At 42.4% G+C, this 17,220-nt stretch overlaps 1 long non-coding RNA gene across 1 annotated transcript in view; it reads left to right on the forward strand.

The window, feature by feature from the left end:
• The window catches only part of LOC143817975 (uncharacterized), a 186,873-nt gene that overhangs the window by 119,311 nt on the left and 50,342 nt on the right, over positions 1-17,220 (forward strand). The gene's annotated exons all lie outside the window — the stretch shown is intronic.

The following is a 17,220-nucleotide window of genomic DNA, read 5'->3' on the forward strand; positions in this document are numbered from 1 at the left end:
TTAGGTTCGTCATACAATAACCCAAGCGCCTGAAAAAAGGTGTCTACATTAAGCAACGCCGGATTCCCAGGTTCCAGGGCAAATGCCCAATCCTGGGGGTCACCACGCAGCAGAGATATAACAATTTTAACCTGCTGGATGGGATTACTAGAGGAACGGGGTTTCAGAGCAAAAAACAGTTTACAGTTATTTTTAAAGCTCAGAAATTTGGATCCATCCCCAAAAAACAAATCAGGAGTTGGAATTCTAGGCTCTAAACCGGAGTATGAACGATATAATCGGAAATACCCTGTACTCTAGCAGCAAGTTGATCCACATGAGAAGCCAATCCCTGAACATCCATACCAGCGCCGAACTCCTGAGCCACCCAGAGGTAAAGAGGGAAAAAAAAAAAATGGCTCAGCACTTTCCTTCCCTTCTTCTGAGATGCGGTTAACTCATTGTTGGCCAGTTGTACTGTTATGATCTGGTGGCCTAAGAGCAGCATAAGACGTACTCTGGAGAAGGTGGTACCTGTACTGACCGCAGACCCTGAACTTAACACCGCAACTAGAAGTAGCCGTGGAATGTACCTAGCACTCCCTGGACATCTTGACACAGCCGGAGGACTAATTACCCCTAGAGATAGAAAAGGGAAAACTATCTTGCCTCAGAGAAAATTCCCAAAGGACAGACAGCCCCCCACAAATATTGACTGTGAGAGGAGAGGGAAAAAACATACACAGACTGAAATCAGAATTTAGCAAAGGAGGCCACTTCTAGCTAAATAAAAAGGATAGGACAGAGAACTATGCGGTCAGTATTAAAACACTAGAAAATATCCACCACAGAAAATACAAAAACTCCACAGCTAACTAAAGATATGGAGGGTATATCTGCATCTCCAGAGATACCAGCTTGGCTAAACAAATCCTTATACAGACCAAGCTGGACAAGACAAAAGAACATGGAAAAGAACTGAACAATAAGGCCACAGAATGTGGACAGCCAAAAAATCAAGGCCAGAACTTATCTTAGTTGAAAAGAACTGCAAAGCAGGAGAGACCAGGCAGAGATGTGAATCCTCCAGGAACAATGGACAACTGGCACTGACTAAAGGGTGAAGCAAGACTAAATAGCCCAGTCAGATTTGCAGAAAGTGAACACACCTGATAAATGCTGCGATTCAGAGACAGCAGCACTACCACTTACAACCACCGGAGGGATCCCAAGAGCAGAATTCACAACATTGTCCTTAGCAGTGGTTTCCTAGCAGCTATTTTACCATGAAGGCCTGCTGCACAAAGTCTCCTCTTCACAGTTGTTGTAGAGATGTGTCTGCTAATAGAACTCTGTGTGGCATTGACCTGGTCTCTAATCTGAGCTGCTGTTAATCTGTGATTTCTGAGGCTGGTGACTCGAATAAACTTATCCTCAGAAGCAGAGGTGACTCTTGGTCTTCCTTTCCTGGAGCGGTCCACCTGTGAGCCAGATTCTTTGTAGCGCTTGATGGTTTTTGCCACTGTACTTGGGGATACTTTCAAAGTTTCCCAATTTTTCAGACTGACTGACCTTCATTTCTTAAAGTAATGATGGTCACTCATTTTTCTTTACTTAGCTGCTTTTTTCTTGCCATAATACAAATTCTAACAGTCTATTCAGTAGGACTATCAGCAGTGTATCCACCAGACTTCTGCACAACACAACTGATGGTTCCAACCCCATTTATAAGGCAAGAAATCCCACTTATTAAACCTGTCAGGGCACACCTGTGAAGTGAAAACCATTCCCGGTGACTACCTCTTGAAGCTCATCAAGAGAATGCCAAGAGTGTGCAAAGCAGTCATCAAAGCAAAAGGTGGCTACTTTGAAGAACCTAGAATATAAGACATAATTTCAGTTGTTTCACACTTTTTTGATAAGTATAGAATTCCACATGTGTTAATTCATAGTTTTGATGCCTTCAGTGTGAATGTACAATTTTTATAGTCATGAAAATACAGAAAAATCTTTAAATGAGGTGTGTCCAAACTTTTGGTCTGTACTGTACATGCGTGTGTGTGCAATGTGTTTGTATATACATGTGTATGTGCAGTGGATGTAATGACATGATTATATTTGAATAAATGTTGATTTTATTTGTTCAAGTAAAATTTTAATTGATGTTAATGGAAAAACAAGACATCCCCTGAAAATAAGCTCTAAAAACATCTTTCAGAGCAAAAATATATTACCTATCTTTAATTTTTTTTTAATTTCATTTCTGTTTGATATGATTAAAATCTTGGCAGGTTGATAGGTTTCTCACATTCATAAAGAACACATGGCTGTGCCAAAGAGACTCTCTTTAAAAACACTTACCATCAGTTTCTTTTTTTTTTAATAACCAAAAATGTTGTGTGTTCATTAAAAATTTGTATCTCACACCTAGAAGATTATTATGTTGAAGACGATAACTTTTTATATATTCATAAAATAATACATCAAAATCTAAAAGTGCCTTTTGTTAAAAATGAATTTCATGTCCTTTATTTTATATTCAGTAGGATATGTGCATTTATCATATAAAGAACACACAGATTAAATGGTAAGGTGACCTTTCCACAATAAAACCATTAGTACAGAAAATTCAAAGATGTCATTCCTCTTTTCCAGCATTACTCAAAGACATTTGAAAAAGATAATTATCTTAAAACATATCAAGAAATAGACATTAGTGAAACTTTATAGTCCTTGGAAAATACACTATTAATAAACAAGACATTGTATTCTATTGAATATTTAGTCCTTATTGATGTGAGTAGTTGTACCATTAAATATCTTTGCTTCTCTTATTGCAGCTCATGACATCATCATAGACAATTATCTTCAACATTATAATCATTACATCATATAATAACATTAGTGAATAATATACTGAGTTGATGATAAATGAAAGGATAATAATGGAATCAATTTTCTGTTTCATTGATGTTTTCAGAGGCATTTTATTCAGTACTTGTCACAGAGTCCTCGCAGTGCATATACTGTATAATGTTATAGATAACTCGGTATTTTAAAAGAGAAAAAAGGAATATGTTTTACTGCTCAAGTATTGAGCTGTGATTGCTTTGTCGAAATCTTAAAGGAAAACAATTATCAAGTATTGACAAATTGTTCAAATCAAATTTTGTGTTTATGTATTTTTTAAAAAAAAATGTTTGCTTTTTTCCCATCAGATCTTTGTGAAAGAATAATAACAAAATATTGCAATTATCACACTGGCAGAGGCTAGGCTTTTTTTTGGGTTCCTCCTTCCTGCCCTTTCATTTTTTTAGTAAGGCTCTATTTTATTGGAGGCAGGATTACAATAACATCTTTCACATTCATATCTGAATGTACTTCTGTAACCTGTGCCATGGTGCAAGGCGGCGCAACTGTAACACGACAGCTATTGCTAGATGCTAGCAGCATTTGGCTATTTAGCTGCTAGATTGTTGAGACTAGTCCTCCCCTCAGTCTACACTTGTGTTTCACTGCAATGAGCTGGTATGTAATTGCGGTGAGCCACGGAGGAGGTGCCAAACGTTGCAGAGGGCCCAGCTGTGACATGGCAGCGGATTTTAATGTCATGGTAGCTAAAGTGGTTCACTGGATCCCTAAACACTACCCTTGTGTTCACAACAATTTTCAATAGCAGGAAGTGACACTTACGGAGAATGCATAGGACTGCCTGGAGGCACACCTGTACAGGTGGTGTTAGTGGGCAGGTGTTGGAGCGCTCGTGATGTTCGTGCAATTACAAGCAGCCAGGCACACATGTTAACTTGGAAATGTAACACTTTACCGAAGGAGAAAACAGGGTACAGACTCTCTCCTAGGCCGGGGTCACACCTGCGAGTCCAATACGAGAAACTTGCACGAGTCTCTCACATCAATACCCGGCACTCGGGACCGGAGTGTTCAGCTGTATAGAAATACAGGCAGACAAAGTTTGTGGCATGGGACACACATAGAACTGGTTTCTTGCTGTAAGCAGGAAAGCACTTGTTTAGCCTTACCTTTCCTGGCTGTGTGAGGTACCACGCCTTTGTGGAAGCGACTAAGTGGAGAATTATGTCCCCACAGGATGGACTGGAATGGATTCAGGGATCAGTGGAGCTTCCTTCCTCTGCCTTGACTATATAGGACTAAACCAAGCTGGTGTTGTACCAGCTCACAGGAAGTTTCTTAGAATTGAGCTGTTAGACTCCTCCCAGTCCTTTCTGTGGCAGCTTGTTGTGAGGAAATGAATCATCTTACTTTCATACGCAGACATTGACCAGTAGATTGCTGCAAAGTACAAAGTATAATGCACATTTATGAATCCTCAATGTACACACATGCAATGTATTACATCTCCTAACTCACAGGACCTAATGTAGTTCTGGTACACTGGAACAAATCTACTGCCACGTGACAACTGTTTCACTCAGCAGCAGTAGACCGGGTACTGGGAAACAACATAATTGGTTCTTGGCTGGGAGCCATTGGCAGAAGACAGGCTTAAGCTATGAGTAATTAGTGTTCAGCTAGATCTAGGCTATCTGTTTCTTGGCTCCTGTGTCTTGTTTTATATTTTCCATGCTCTGACACTGATTTGAATTTTGACCACCAGTTTGTCTCCTGATTTTCTCCTTGACATGATTTCTTGACTTTGACCCTGCTTGGTGACACATATTGTCTTTGGTTCACTCCTTTTTTGTGTTTTCAATCATTTTCAGGAAGAAACTGAGTATTATCTGACAGAATTGCAGGGGTGTGAATACTTTTGGCCTTGACTGTATATATATATATATATACCATATTTTTTGGACTATAAGATGCACTTTTTTCCTCCAAAAATTTATAGGAAATCGGAGGGGTGGATATCTTATAGTTTGGATGGACCTGCTGTTGATGGGGTGGTGGGGGAGCAGTAGGGGCGGACAATTGGGTCACAGGAGGCAGGAGCGTCCAGCTGTGGCTAACCCCACAGTGAATAGTAGGCACAGTGTTAGCAGCGCCGCCGGCTCCCTGCAGCATCTGGGCAAATACTTGTGCCTACTATTAAGGAGAATGAATATTCACTGCACCCCACAGTGATGGGAGTGGACTGTCACTAAAGTGACTTTGCTAAGAATTCTTTACTTTGTTTTACCTGCACTGAAAGAGCATTTATTTTCCTTTGCTTCTGGCATGTTTTATGAATCACCAATAAACCACTATGGACATTTAAATGGAAATGGTTCCTGTATTACCTCACCATACACACAAGTGAGTAGAATTCCCACACAAGAGATAAAACAACTAGAAGATATGACTAAGCATTCCCTCTAGATGTGCTACTTGCTTCATGGAGTTATGAAATGAAAGTCAATGAGGGTACTGTTAGAGATTATATTAGATAAGTAATATAACTATTGTAGGGGTTCACTCTCTTGAGTACCTGCTCGGAACACAAAGCGACAGCGTTTTTTTATATCATAAACAAAATAATGTTTTTTTTATGGGTTGCATAGTACCGCTAACAAAACCATAAACATAAAATCCTAAGCCATGTTCAGGCGCTAACTAGACAAAATAAAACCTGGCTACTTCAGACTTGACTGAGCTAGTCCCAGCTCAGTCACACAAACCAAAAGTTATCCATAGCAACCAGTGATGCTTGTTCTTTGGTGCACACAACCTGTACAGTCTCTTCTTATAGTGATTCTGGCTTGTCTCTATTTAGCTCCAACACAACCCACTCTGTCCACCTTCCCCCAGCTGTCTGACTAGTGAACACATGGTTTGATTTTAGTCATAGCTATCCATGTGCACCTAATCAGGACCTGTAGAGCTAGGATTTAACCTTAGCATACCTGTCTTCCTCACACTTTGTACAACTAGTCTTCCAGCCTTTTTTCTGTGTAAATGTTTTTTCAAGGCATGGTAGCATGCAGACAATCCCCATTTATTTGTCCCATCAGAAGATTTGAACATTATAGACCAATTCATTTTCTTAGCATCTTTGCTAAAAGCCAGATAAATCCATGATGTAAAATAGACTCCCAAACTAGCTGACACAATTCATTAATTTCATGGTCACCTAACTGCAGCATAAGCTGATAGTGCCATGTATTCTATGGTCTAAAGGTACCTTCACACGAAGCGACGCTGCAGCGATAGCGACAACGATGCCGATCACTGCAGCGTCGCTGTTTGATCGCTGGGGAGCTGTCACACAGACCGCTCTCCAGCGACCAACGATGCCGAGGTCCCCGGGTAACCAGGGTAAACATCGGGTTGCTAAGCGCAGGGCCGCGCTTAGTAACCCGATGTTTACCCTGGTTACCAGCGTAAAATTAAAAAAAACAAACAGTACATACTCACCTGCGCGTCCCCCAGCGTCTGCTTCCTGACACTGACTGAGCTCCGGCCCTAACAGCACAGCGGTGACGTCACCGCTGTGCTTTCACTTTCACTTTAGGGCCGGCGCTCAGTAAGTGTCAGGAAGCAGACGCTGGGGGACGCGCAGGTGAGCATGTACTGTTTGGTTTTTTTACTTTTACGCTGGTAACCAGGGTAAACATCGGGTTACTAAGCGCGGCCCTGCGCTTGGTAACCCAATGTTTACCCTGGTTACCAGTGTAAAACATCGCTGGTATCGTTGCTTTTGCTTTCAAACACAACGATACACGGCGATCGGACGACCAAATAAAGTTCTGGACTTTATTCAGTGACCAGCGACATCACAGCAGGATCCTGATCGCTGCTGCGTGTCAAACTAAACGATATCGCTAGCGAGGACGCTGCAACGTCACGGATCGCTAGCGATATCGTTACAAAGTCGTTTCGTGTGAAGGTACCTTAAGGAGTGTAATTAGAGATTCTGTTTTGGCTTTTATCTTAAATAATTTGGTAAGGCTAGTTAAAGTGTCGATATTGACTTTTAAGATTACTATTTCTGTTATGTGGCACTAGGGTTTAAGTCCTTTTCCTTTCTGAAAAGGAAATTTGCATATGTGTACTATGAAAAGAGTTAATCCAGACTTTCCAAGATCAGTTAATTGTCAGGGTGGTTGTTTTTACCAAAAGGGCACTCTTGATAAGCAAGTTCCTTTACGAGGAATACGTCAGAAGATTTTTGCTATTTAATCTAGAGGCAGCATGAGGTAGGATTTGAGACATTGGTTTCATCGATGTGTCACTTATTAGGCTGTGTGCAATACAATGAGTGTTTTATCAGCAGATTATCACTGTTGGACTGCTGCCCACATAAATCCTGGTTCAACCCCCCCACCACCACTGATTAGCAGTTCACTGCTACTATACAATGTATACAAAAAGCTGTGGTGGGGGCAGTTTTAGCTTTTTGAGCTATGGTACATGCTATTGTAATGGACTGGGTGCGGTAACTATTATGCTGTGATCCCCGGAAAGCCTGGAGGGGCGTGACTAGGTCCGACCGCGGATGTAAAGTGGCTGATGATACCGCTATCCAAGGAGAATCAAGGAGGAGAAACCAGCTGCTGCACCAGGAATGACCTAGGGTAGATGGCAGCGGACCCCTAAGGAACAGGATGTAAGAGCGGCCAGGGATGGTAGACTTTTAAAGTACAGGTGGATACAGCTGATAGACAGGCTGGCGGGCACGACTGATAGACAGGTAGGTTGGCACACTTGATAGGCAGGTGTGCATGGCTTATGGACAGGCTGATGGGCACTGCTGATAGACAGGCAGGCTGGTATGGATGATATACAGGCGGGTATACAGGAATACGAGCACTAGAACTAAAAATAGTGTTATGAGCAAACATTCAATGTTGCACAGGATCCTCCCACACTCCAGGCAGCTGCAGTAGGCTGTGTCTGTGTCTCTTCGGGCACCATAGCTGGAACAGAAGGAGAAGGTGAGGGAGGTTGGCATCTCTGCCGAGGAAGCTACATCTTCAAACTTTCATTGTATCACAACTGCTGAACCCAGTAAACTAATTGACACATTAGTGGAATCAGGGTCTCTCCCACACATTATCCTACTCTCAGATGGGATAGTGAAAACCCAGTGACAGATTCCCTTTAGTATCAGCTCAGTTCCATAACAAGCAAAGCAGATTACAATATGCTCATACTAAACCCTACTTGTTTATGCTTCATTTACTATTCTAATTCTCTTTTATTGCTATATTTAAAGCCTTACTTCCACCTGTTCCTTTGTATTTTTTTCTTCTAGCCAAATGTGAAGCAAGATATCATTCTTAGGTGTCTGAGTAAGTTACATTTTGATTTTTAACAAATCAATGCTAAATGATAGCTGCTTTGAGAAGCTGGTATTCTTCTGACATTCTCCTAGTTATCAGATGTTCTGCCTTGGCTAGCCACAAATTACAGAATGAATAGGACAGACTCCGTCTGATGGACTCTGTTATTTTTAGATCATATTTGCCACTCAAGGGAACAGCTGGACCTCCGAAACCAACTCTAATTTTAGGGCTTTTTTTGACATCTTCATGACTTGGTTGGCACAATAAATAGTTATGTATCTAAAAAGCAAGCAATATACAGAAGCTCAAATAATTAAAATATGACATGTCATGCAAAACATTATATAAAGCATCCCATAATCTTATTGGGAAACATGCTGACATATTCTTAGTCTCTTTACATTTTTATTATCTTTTTGAGCTTCAGCAAATCATTAGCTGTTATTTTAATTATCTTTGGTTAAGATGATTTTAACTACAGGGTATAGCTATGTTCTAAAAATAATTACTGTGTTTAATGAATCAGTGACAAGTTATTGAATTTCAATCATTTTCAAATCACTGCACATTCATGCTCACAGATTACATAAGCGGCACGGAACACATTCCATTCCATGGTCTTTGTCAGCATTGAACGGCATAAACTTTTTTCTATGCTCTGTGAAGACTATGCAAATATCCTCTTCAGGGTGCAAAAGGGCATGAACTCTAACACCACCTATTGGATGTAGCAATCCTAAAAAATAAAGGGGTGGTCCGAAGGCAAAGTCATTTTCATTCTACATCCCTACATATTCAGTGCCATAATCTAAACTATTTTCTAATATACTTACATTCAAATTTCCTATCCTTCCCTAACTACACTGTCTAACTGCTGTTCTATATTTTTCCCTATTTCCTTTCTGAAGAAGCTTTATTTGAGAATCCCAGTGTGGTGTGTCATAAGGAGGCACTGCTGCGGGCTCTGTCCACTCTCTGAAACAAAATGTCATCAGTCAGGGCTGGGCTAGTTCCTGCATGCTGTGCAGTGCACAATGACGGATTGTGCTCGATTGCTTGCTCAGATCGGCAGTAATGAATCAGAAACAGAGAGGTGTCAGAATACCCAATCTGCAGAGACCAGTGTTGCCCCCACAAGTGACATCACTTGCTCCCTGATGAAGCTTCATTCGAGTATCTCAGCATGCACTGGGATTCTCAAGAGAAGGGTCATCAGAAAGGAAGTAGGGAAAAAATTAGAAAAGCAGGTAGATAATGTAGTTGGTGAACGCTAGGGAATTTTGAATGCAAATATTTTAGGAAATATTTTAGATTAAAGCACTAAATAGATAGGGATTTAGAATGAAAATGACTTTGTGTTTGGACCACTCTTTTAATATTAACCCTTTAGCAAGCTTTGCCAGGTGACTTGGAATACAAAGCCAAACCAAAAGGTTATTTGCAAATGAAGTGAAGGTTTGTTAAAGGGATATGTTGCAAAACAGAGTGAAATTACAGCATGTGGATCAACAGCTAGTGGTTAACATTTCTTGCCACATGGACCTTCATCAGATAAATGCTATGTTGTTAAAGTGGAAGATGAGTAGTCAATACTCATAGGGGTCGACAGTTTAAATGGACAGTCCCTACCAAAATTGTTTCTTATCTGGGGGTGCAGATTATTTCCAAATTTTGGAGGGCATTTTGCACTCATTTGGGATCCATCTGTTGTTCTCTTCAGCATTTCACCTGCCATTTAATAGACAAACTGAACGGGTTAACCAGAATATTGAGACTTATCATAGGTATTTTGTGTCTGAGAATCAGGAGGATTGGGTTACCTACTTACCTCTAGCAGAATTCACAGTAAATAATGATTTTCATGAGTCTACTAGTAAGTACCCCTTCTTCAGGACAACTGGCTTCCTCCTCAGTTAAGCTCAAATAATAGGAATTGTTCTTCTGGGATACCTGAAGAACTATTTTCATCATCAATTACATCTGTGTGACAAGGGGTTCTTGATAATTTGAGGAAGATGGGGACCAAATATAAGAGTGAGGCCGATTGGAGATGTTTGGTGGGTCTGAAAGTGTGTGCTGGTGACTTTGTGTGGTTGTCCTCAAGGAACATTAATTTGAAGGTTCCCTCTTGGAAACTAGGTCCTGTTTCATCGGTCCTTATAAGATTGTGACTATTGTCAATCCTGCAGTTTTCTGCCTTGCTTTGCCGCCCACCTTTAGGATTTGTAATGTGGTTCATCGATCACTACTCAAAAAATATGTTGCGTCCTTTGTACCATCACCACTACCACTATCTCCTGTGATTATGAATAAAAATTGGGAATTTCACATAGCTAACATCGTTGTTTCTCGCTTAGTTCATCGGTCGCTTCAGTATCAGATATGGTCCTGAAGGGAGAATGTGGGTACAAGCATAGGAGGTTGATCCGGTCTTTTCACTTGGCACACCCTGATAAACTCTGTTTTGGGGTTCTGGATGTCCCTCATAGAATGGAAGGGGTACCGTAATGAGACAGAGAGGAGCCAGAAGACCGCAGTGTGTGATTTCTTCTACTGCACTGTTTAGGAGCACTTCACCTTCATATTAAATAGTGCAGGTTAATCTGTTCAGTTGAGAGCTCTTGGAAGCTTTCATGCATTAAAGCTCTCAGCTGCTCACTGTTAGCCACTCCCATCTCCTATATAATCTGGGCCCTGGCTAGCATTCATTGCTAGAGATTTCTTATGCTGCATGGTTAGCAGATGCAAAAACACTGGAGAATGCTAGGAGTTTTCATAAAAAATATAGAAAAGCTTTATTTGTCACAATAATAAAAAATCTTAAAAACGCAGACAATGTAAATAGATGTGTTGTAGAAAACACATCAAAAAGTGTCAGGACTCTGAACATTTTGATTACCTTTTGTGCATTACTGCCCTTTTCCAAGATGGCGTCTTTGGTCTCATGTGCACTCTGTCTTCCTGCTATAAAACTCCACCCCAGCCTTCAGTCTGTGCTATAGTATTCTGCCTTGCATCCAGCTCCTGACGACTCCCTGGCTTTGCACCTGCACCTGCTCCTGTGAACCTGTGTGGAGATCCTGCTACTCAGCTCTGAGTTTCTGCTGCATACATCGGTTTCCAGTAATCCTCCATCTGGCTGCTTGTGTTTGTTTCCATCGGCATTTGCTGGACATGCAAGCTGTTGCTGCTCTGCTTAAACCTGAGACTTTTATCCAGGCCTCCCTGGTTGTGCAAAAATATTATTTGAACTGCCTATAAGCATATCTATCTGTGTTTGGACTACCAAGGACTTATTTGTGTCAAGTATCCTCAAGAATAATTGTGCTTCATAGACTTTCTGCGTGATTGCATTTTCCTCTGAAGTTTCCTATAGACTGTTAAGCTGCGTTTAATATTTACTCCAAGTGTTGTGGACTTGAGTTTCTCTCTGCACCTGTTTGAATCACCGTGTGATAATATAGACTTTACCACTTATAAAACTGTGTCCTGTAGTTGTCTTGTTCCATGCAAAGAGTCTCCTGAGTTATCCCTTATAATCATTACAGGATACTCTAGCCTCAAAAGAGGAGACTGCTGGAACAATGACTGCAGAAAGCCGACCAGAGCAGGTGTTCTCCATAATTAGATCACTGCAGAAAGATGTGAAAGGGCTGCAAAATAATTTTGGAAGCTTTGAACACAATCAACAAGTGTTTGGATAAACTTTGCAGGACTTAAGCACCTGCATGGCATCCCAGGAAAACAAACTTGCTGGCATAGAGTCCCAGTATGGACGACCTTTTCAGGACATAAGCACGCAAATGGCTGCACAAGCGACTTTACCATCTGGGCAACCGCCACCAGCTAGCCCACCTAAGTTGCCCCCATTCAGATTTAATGGTGATCGCGACAAATTTTTGGCTTTGTGAATTAATGTATGCTATATTTTGATGTGCATGCTGACCGTTTTCCTAATGATAGGTCCAAAGTATTGTGTGTAATAATGCTGCTGACCGCACGAGCGCTAGCCTGGGCGAATCCGATGATTGAGTCTCATGACCCGCGGTTAAATAATTTGGACGATTTTTTGGCCACTGTGGCATTGATGTTTGATGACCCTAATCGCCGTGCAACCTCTGAATCTGCTTTATTGTCTTTACGCCAGGCTAAACTTTCTGTTATTAAGTATGCTACTGAATTCAGGAGATTAGCAGAAGATACTAATTGGGACAGTTATGCACAATTACCTATTTTTAAAAGGGGTCTGTCTAGCATTGTAAAGGATGAATTAGCTCGCTCTGAATCACCACAAGAGCTAGAGACATTTATACAGCATTGTGTGCGCATTGACATTCGCCTTACTGAGCGTAGGCAGGAGAAGTTTGCTGCATATAACCGTATTTCTAACTTTTTCCTTCCTTCCAAAGAGCCTGCAGGTAAAACATCTTGAGAGGTAGAAGAGGTGCCCATGCAAATTGATTCTGTTCAGAGGCATGAGAGTAATGAGCGCCGGGAGCATCGCCTTCGAGAAAGTCTATGTTTCTACTGCGGCCAGTCTGACCACTTTCTAATCAATTGTCCCAAGTGTCCCAAGCGGCCTAACAAGGTGCTAGCAGCAGTAGGGGAGTATGACAACTATGATGATGAATCTGACATCTCTGAATATAGCCTGCCTTTAAACGCTGTATTCCATTCACTTTTTATGACTTCACCAGCCAAGGAGCTAAATGAAAAGAACTCTCACTGTTCTCTCCCAATTAAGATCCTGTGTACAGGACAGTGGATTTCCAGTGCAGCTATGATTGACTCTGGTGCAGGTGGCAATTTTATGGATATTGCATTTGCCAAGGAACATGGTATTTAAATTCAGCAAAGAGCCTCTCCAATTACCATGGAAACAGTGGATGGGTCACCTTTAATCTCCGGGCCTGTGGATCAGGAGACTGTACCCCTTGAGATTTTGTTGGAGCCAAATCATCAAGAGCAACTCTCTTTCTTGTTAATATCTTCTCCTCATTTTCCTGTGATTTTAGGCATCCCTTGGCTGCGTTCTCAGAATCCAACTATCAACTGGGAGACCAAGGAGATTATCTTTCCAACAAGGAGCAACTCAGTATTAACTGAAGATGTCCCCGTGTCCACAGCTAAGGAACCACCGGTACAGGTATTCACTTTACCTTCAGCATATAAAGAGTTCTCTGACATCTGTGACAAGAAGAATGCAGATCAGTTTCCTCCACACAGGCATTATGACTGTCCCATTGAGTTGCTTCCTGGGGCAGCTATTCCTTTTGGTAACGTATATCCTTTGGCGGCACCTGAGCTTCAAGCCTTAAAGGAGTATATTGATGAAAATCTGGCCAAAGGCTTCATATGTCCTTCTTCTTCACCAGCAGGGGCACCTATATTTTTTGTAAAGAAAAAGGATGGGTCCCTGAGACCCTGTGTGGACTATCGAGAGCTCAATAAGGTAACCGTATGGAATCGATACCCTTTGCCTCTGATTCCCGAATTACTGGAAAGAGTCCGCCATGCTAAGGTGTTCTCTAAACTGGATCTTCATGGGGCTTATAATTTGGTGCATATTCATCCAGGGGATGAGTGGAAGACAGCATTCCGATGCCGGTATGGACACTTTGAATATCTTGTGATGCCCTTCGGGCTTTGAAATGCCCCTGCAATGTTTCAACACCTTGCTAATGACATTTTCAGGGATTTGTTGGACCAGTTTGTGGTGATCTATTTGGACGATATTCTAATCTTTTCTGACTCTCTATAGGAACATGAAGAACATGTCATAGCTGTTTTAAGACATCTGAAAGAGAACCATCTGTACATCAAGCCGGAGAAATGCGAGTTTCATCATTCTGAGATACAGTTCTTAGGTTATATCATCTCTCCCCAGGGGCTGAACATGGAATCTGGTAAGATTCAGGCTATCCTTGACTGGCCGGTACCCAAGAACGTTAAGGAGGTGCAACGTTTTATTGGTTTTGCAAATTTCTACAGACGTTTTATTGAAAAAAATTTCTGATATTGTCCGTCCCATTACTTCCTTGACAAAGAAGGAAAAGCCCTTTAAGTGGTCATCACAGGCTCAAGAAGCTTTTGATCGGCTTAAGATCTGTTTCACCTCAGCACCGCTGTTGATACACCCAGATCCAACAATTTCTTTCATTGTGGAGGTGGACGCTTCTGATAATGCCTTGGGGGCTATTCTCTCCCAAAGAACTGGAGAGAAGAGTCTGCTACATCCTTGTGCTTTCTTTTCCCATAGACTAACCTCAGCAGAGAAGAATTACGATGTGGGAGACAAGGAATTGCAGGCTATTATTGCGGCTTTCAAGGAATGGAGGCATCATCTGCAAGGAGCTGCACAACAGATCGTAGTGCTTACTGACCATCACAATTTAGAGTTCCTCAGATCCGCTAGATGTCTTTCTCCTCATCAGGCTTGTTGGAATTTATTTTTAAATCAATTTAATTTTGTTATCTCGTACCGTCCAGGTTCTCGTAATGGAAAGGCTGATGCTTTATCCCAAATCCATGCTGCGGATTCCGTACCTGGAGCCCCGTCCTAGACCATTCTATCTGATGCCAATTTCATTGGAGTTATCCACGATCAGGACTTGTGGAAGAAGTGCAGGGAGGCTTATGAAGGTGATGTATTTCTGGCCAACCCACCTGTTGATATTAATCTTGTCTTTAAGGGTGGCATGTGGTTCAGAGATCAACGTATCTATGTCCCTGAGGCCGTCCGTCTGCAGATCCTCAAGTTGGTACATGACTCCAAGTTGGCTGGTCACAGGGGGGTACAGAAGACACAAGAGTTCCTAAGCCGATTTTTCTGGTGGCCAACTTGCCTGAAGGATACTAAGGACTATGTTCTCTCTTGCGAGGTATGTGCTCATTACAAAACTCCTCGTGTGGCACCTGTGGGTCTCCTGCAACCATTACCTGCTCTGTCCCAACCTTGGGGGTCTATATCAATGGACTTTATTGTGGAGCTGCCTACATCGGGGGGCATGAATGCGATCATGGTAGTAGTTGATCGCCTGACTAAAGCCACTCATTTTGTTCCATGCACCGGCCTCCCCTCAGCTAAGGATACAGTGAACTTGATTATTCAGAATGTCTTCCAGCTGCATGGGGTCCCAGAAGAAATCATCTCTGGCCGTGGCATACAGTTCACTTCAAGATTCTGGAAGCGGTTTTGCTCTGCACTCAATATTAATGTCTGTCTCTCTTCCGCTTACCATCCTGTTATGGTCCCAATGGCAGGGGACCTCAGAGATTACCGCAAAGTCTGCAAAACATAAATACTCGCTCATAGGGAAGTGGTAACTAGGCTGACCATATACCTGATCCTAGCGCAAACACTAACAGCAGCCGGGGAACGTGCCTACGTTGATCCTAGACGTCTCGCGCCAGCCGGAGAACTAACTAACCCTATCAGGGAAAATAAGACCACTCTTGAATCCAGAGAAAAGACCCCAAAGTAATACAAGCCCCCAACAAATAATAACGGTGAGGTAAGAAGAAAAGACAAACGTAAGAATGAACTAGATTTAGCAAAGAGAGGCCCACTGACTAATAGCAGAATATAGTAAGAAGACTTATATGGTCAGCAAAAAACCCTGCAAAATATCCACGCTGAGTATCCAAGAACCCCCAAACCGACTGACGGTGCGGGGGGAGAATATCAGCCCCCTAGAGCTTCCAGCGATATCAGGAATCACATTTTGTACAAGCTGGACAAAAAATAAGAACAATGCAAATGATCAAAAGTACGAAAGCAGAACTTAGCTTATCTTGCAAAGAACCAGGACCTGAAGACAGGAGCAAACAGAAGTGAACTGATTACAACGATGCCAGGCACTGGACTGAGAATCCAGGAAGTTTAAATAGCAACACCCATGGTCTAACGAAGCAGGTGAGTACCAATCTGGTAAAAGACAATCCAAGTGCCAAATCACTAGTGACCACAAGAGGGAGCCAAAAGGTATAGTTCACAACAGTACCCCCCCTTTAAGGAGGGGTCACCAAACCCTCACCAAGACCACCAGGGCGACCAGGATGAGCAGCGTGGAAGGCACGAACCAAATCGGCCGCATGAACATCAGAGGCGGCCACCCAGGAATTATCCTCCTGACCATAGCCCTTCCATTTGACCAAATACTGAAGCCTCCGTCTAGAGAGACGAGAATCCAAGATCTTCTCCACTACATACTCCAACTCGCCCTCAACCAACACCGGAGCAGGAGGCTCAACAGCAGGAACCACAGGCACAACGTACCGCCGCAACAAAGACCTATGGAACACGTTGTGAATGGCAAACGACACCGGAAGATCCAAACGAAAAGAAACCGGGTTAAGAACTTCCAAAATTTTATAAGGACCAATAAAGCGAGGCTTAAACTTAGGAGAGGAAACCTTCAGAGGGACATACCGAGAAGACAACCAAACCAAATCCCCAACACGAAGTCGGGGGCCCACACCGCGGCGGCGGTTGGCAAAACGCTGAGCCTTCTCCTGTGACAACTTCAAGTTGTCCACCACATGATTCCAAATCCGCTGCAACCTATCCACCACGGAATCCACCCCAGGACAGTCAGAAGACTCAACATGACCCGAGGAGAAACGAGGATGAAAACCAGAGTTGCAGAAGAATGGCGAAACCAAAGTAGCGGAACTAGCCCGATTATTAAGGGCAAACTCCGCCAATGGCAAGAAGGTCACCCAATCATCCTGGTCCGCAGAAACAAAACATCTCAAATAAGCCTCCAGTGTCTGATTAGTTCGCTCCGTTTGACCATTAGTCTGAGGATGGAAGGCAGATGAAAACGACAAATCAATGCCCATTTTAGCACAAAAAGATCGCCAGAATCTGGACACAAACTGGGATCCTCTGTCGGACTCGATATTCTCCGGAATGCCGTGTAACCGAACCACATTCTGAAAAAACAAAGGAACCAGATCGGAAGAGGAAGGCAACTTAGGCAAGGGTACTAAATGG

This window comes from Ranitomeya variabilis, chromosome 3, assembly GCF_051348905.1.
Source record: "Ranitomeya variabilis isolate aRanVar5 chromosome 3, aRanVar5.hap1, whole genome shotgun sequence".
NCBI lineage: Eukaryota > Metazoa > Chordata > Amphibia > Anura > Dendrobatidae > Ranitomeya > Ranitomeya variabilis.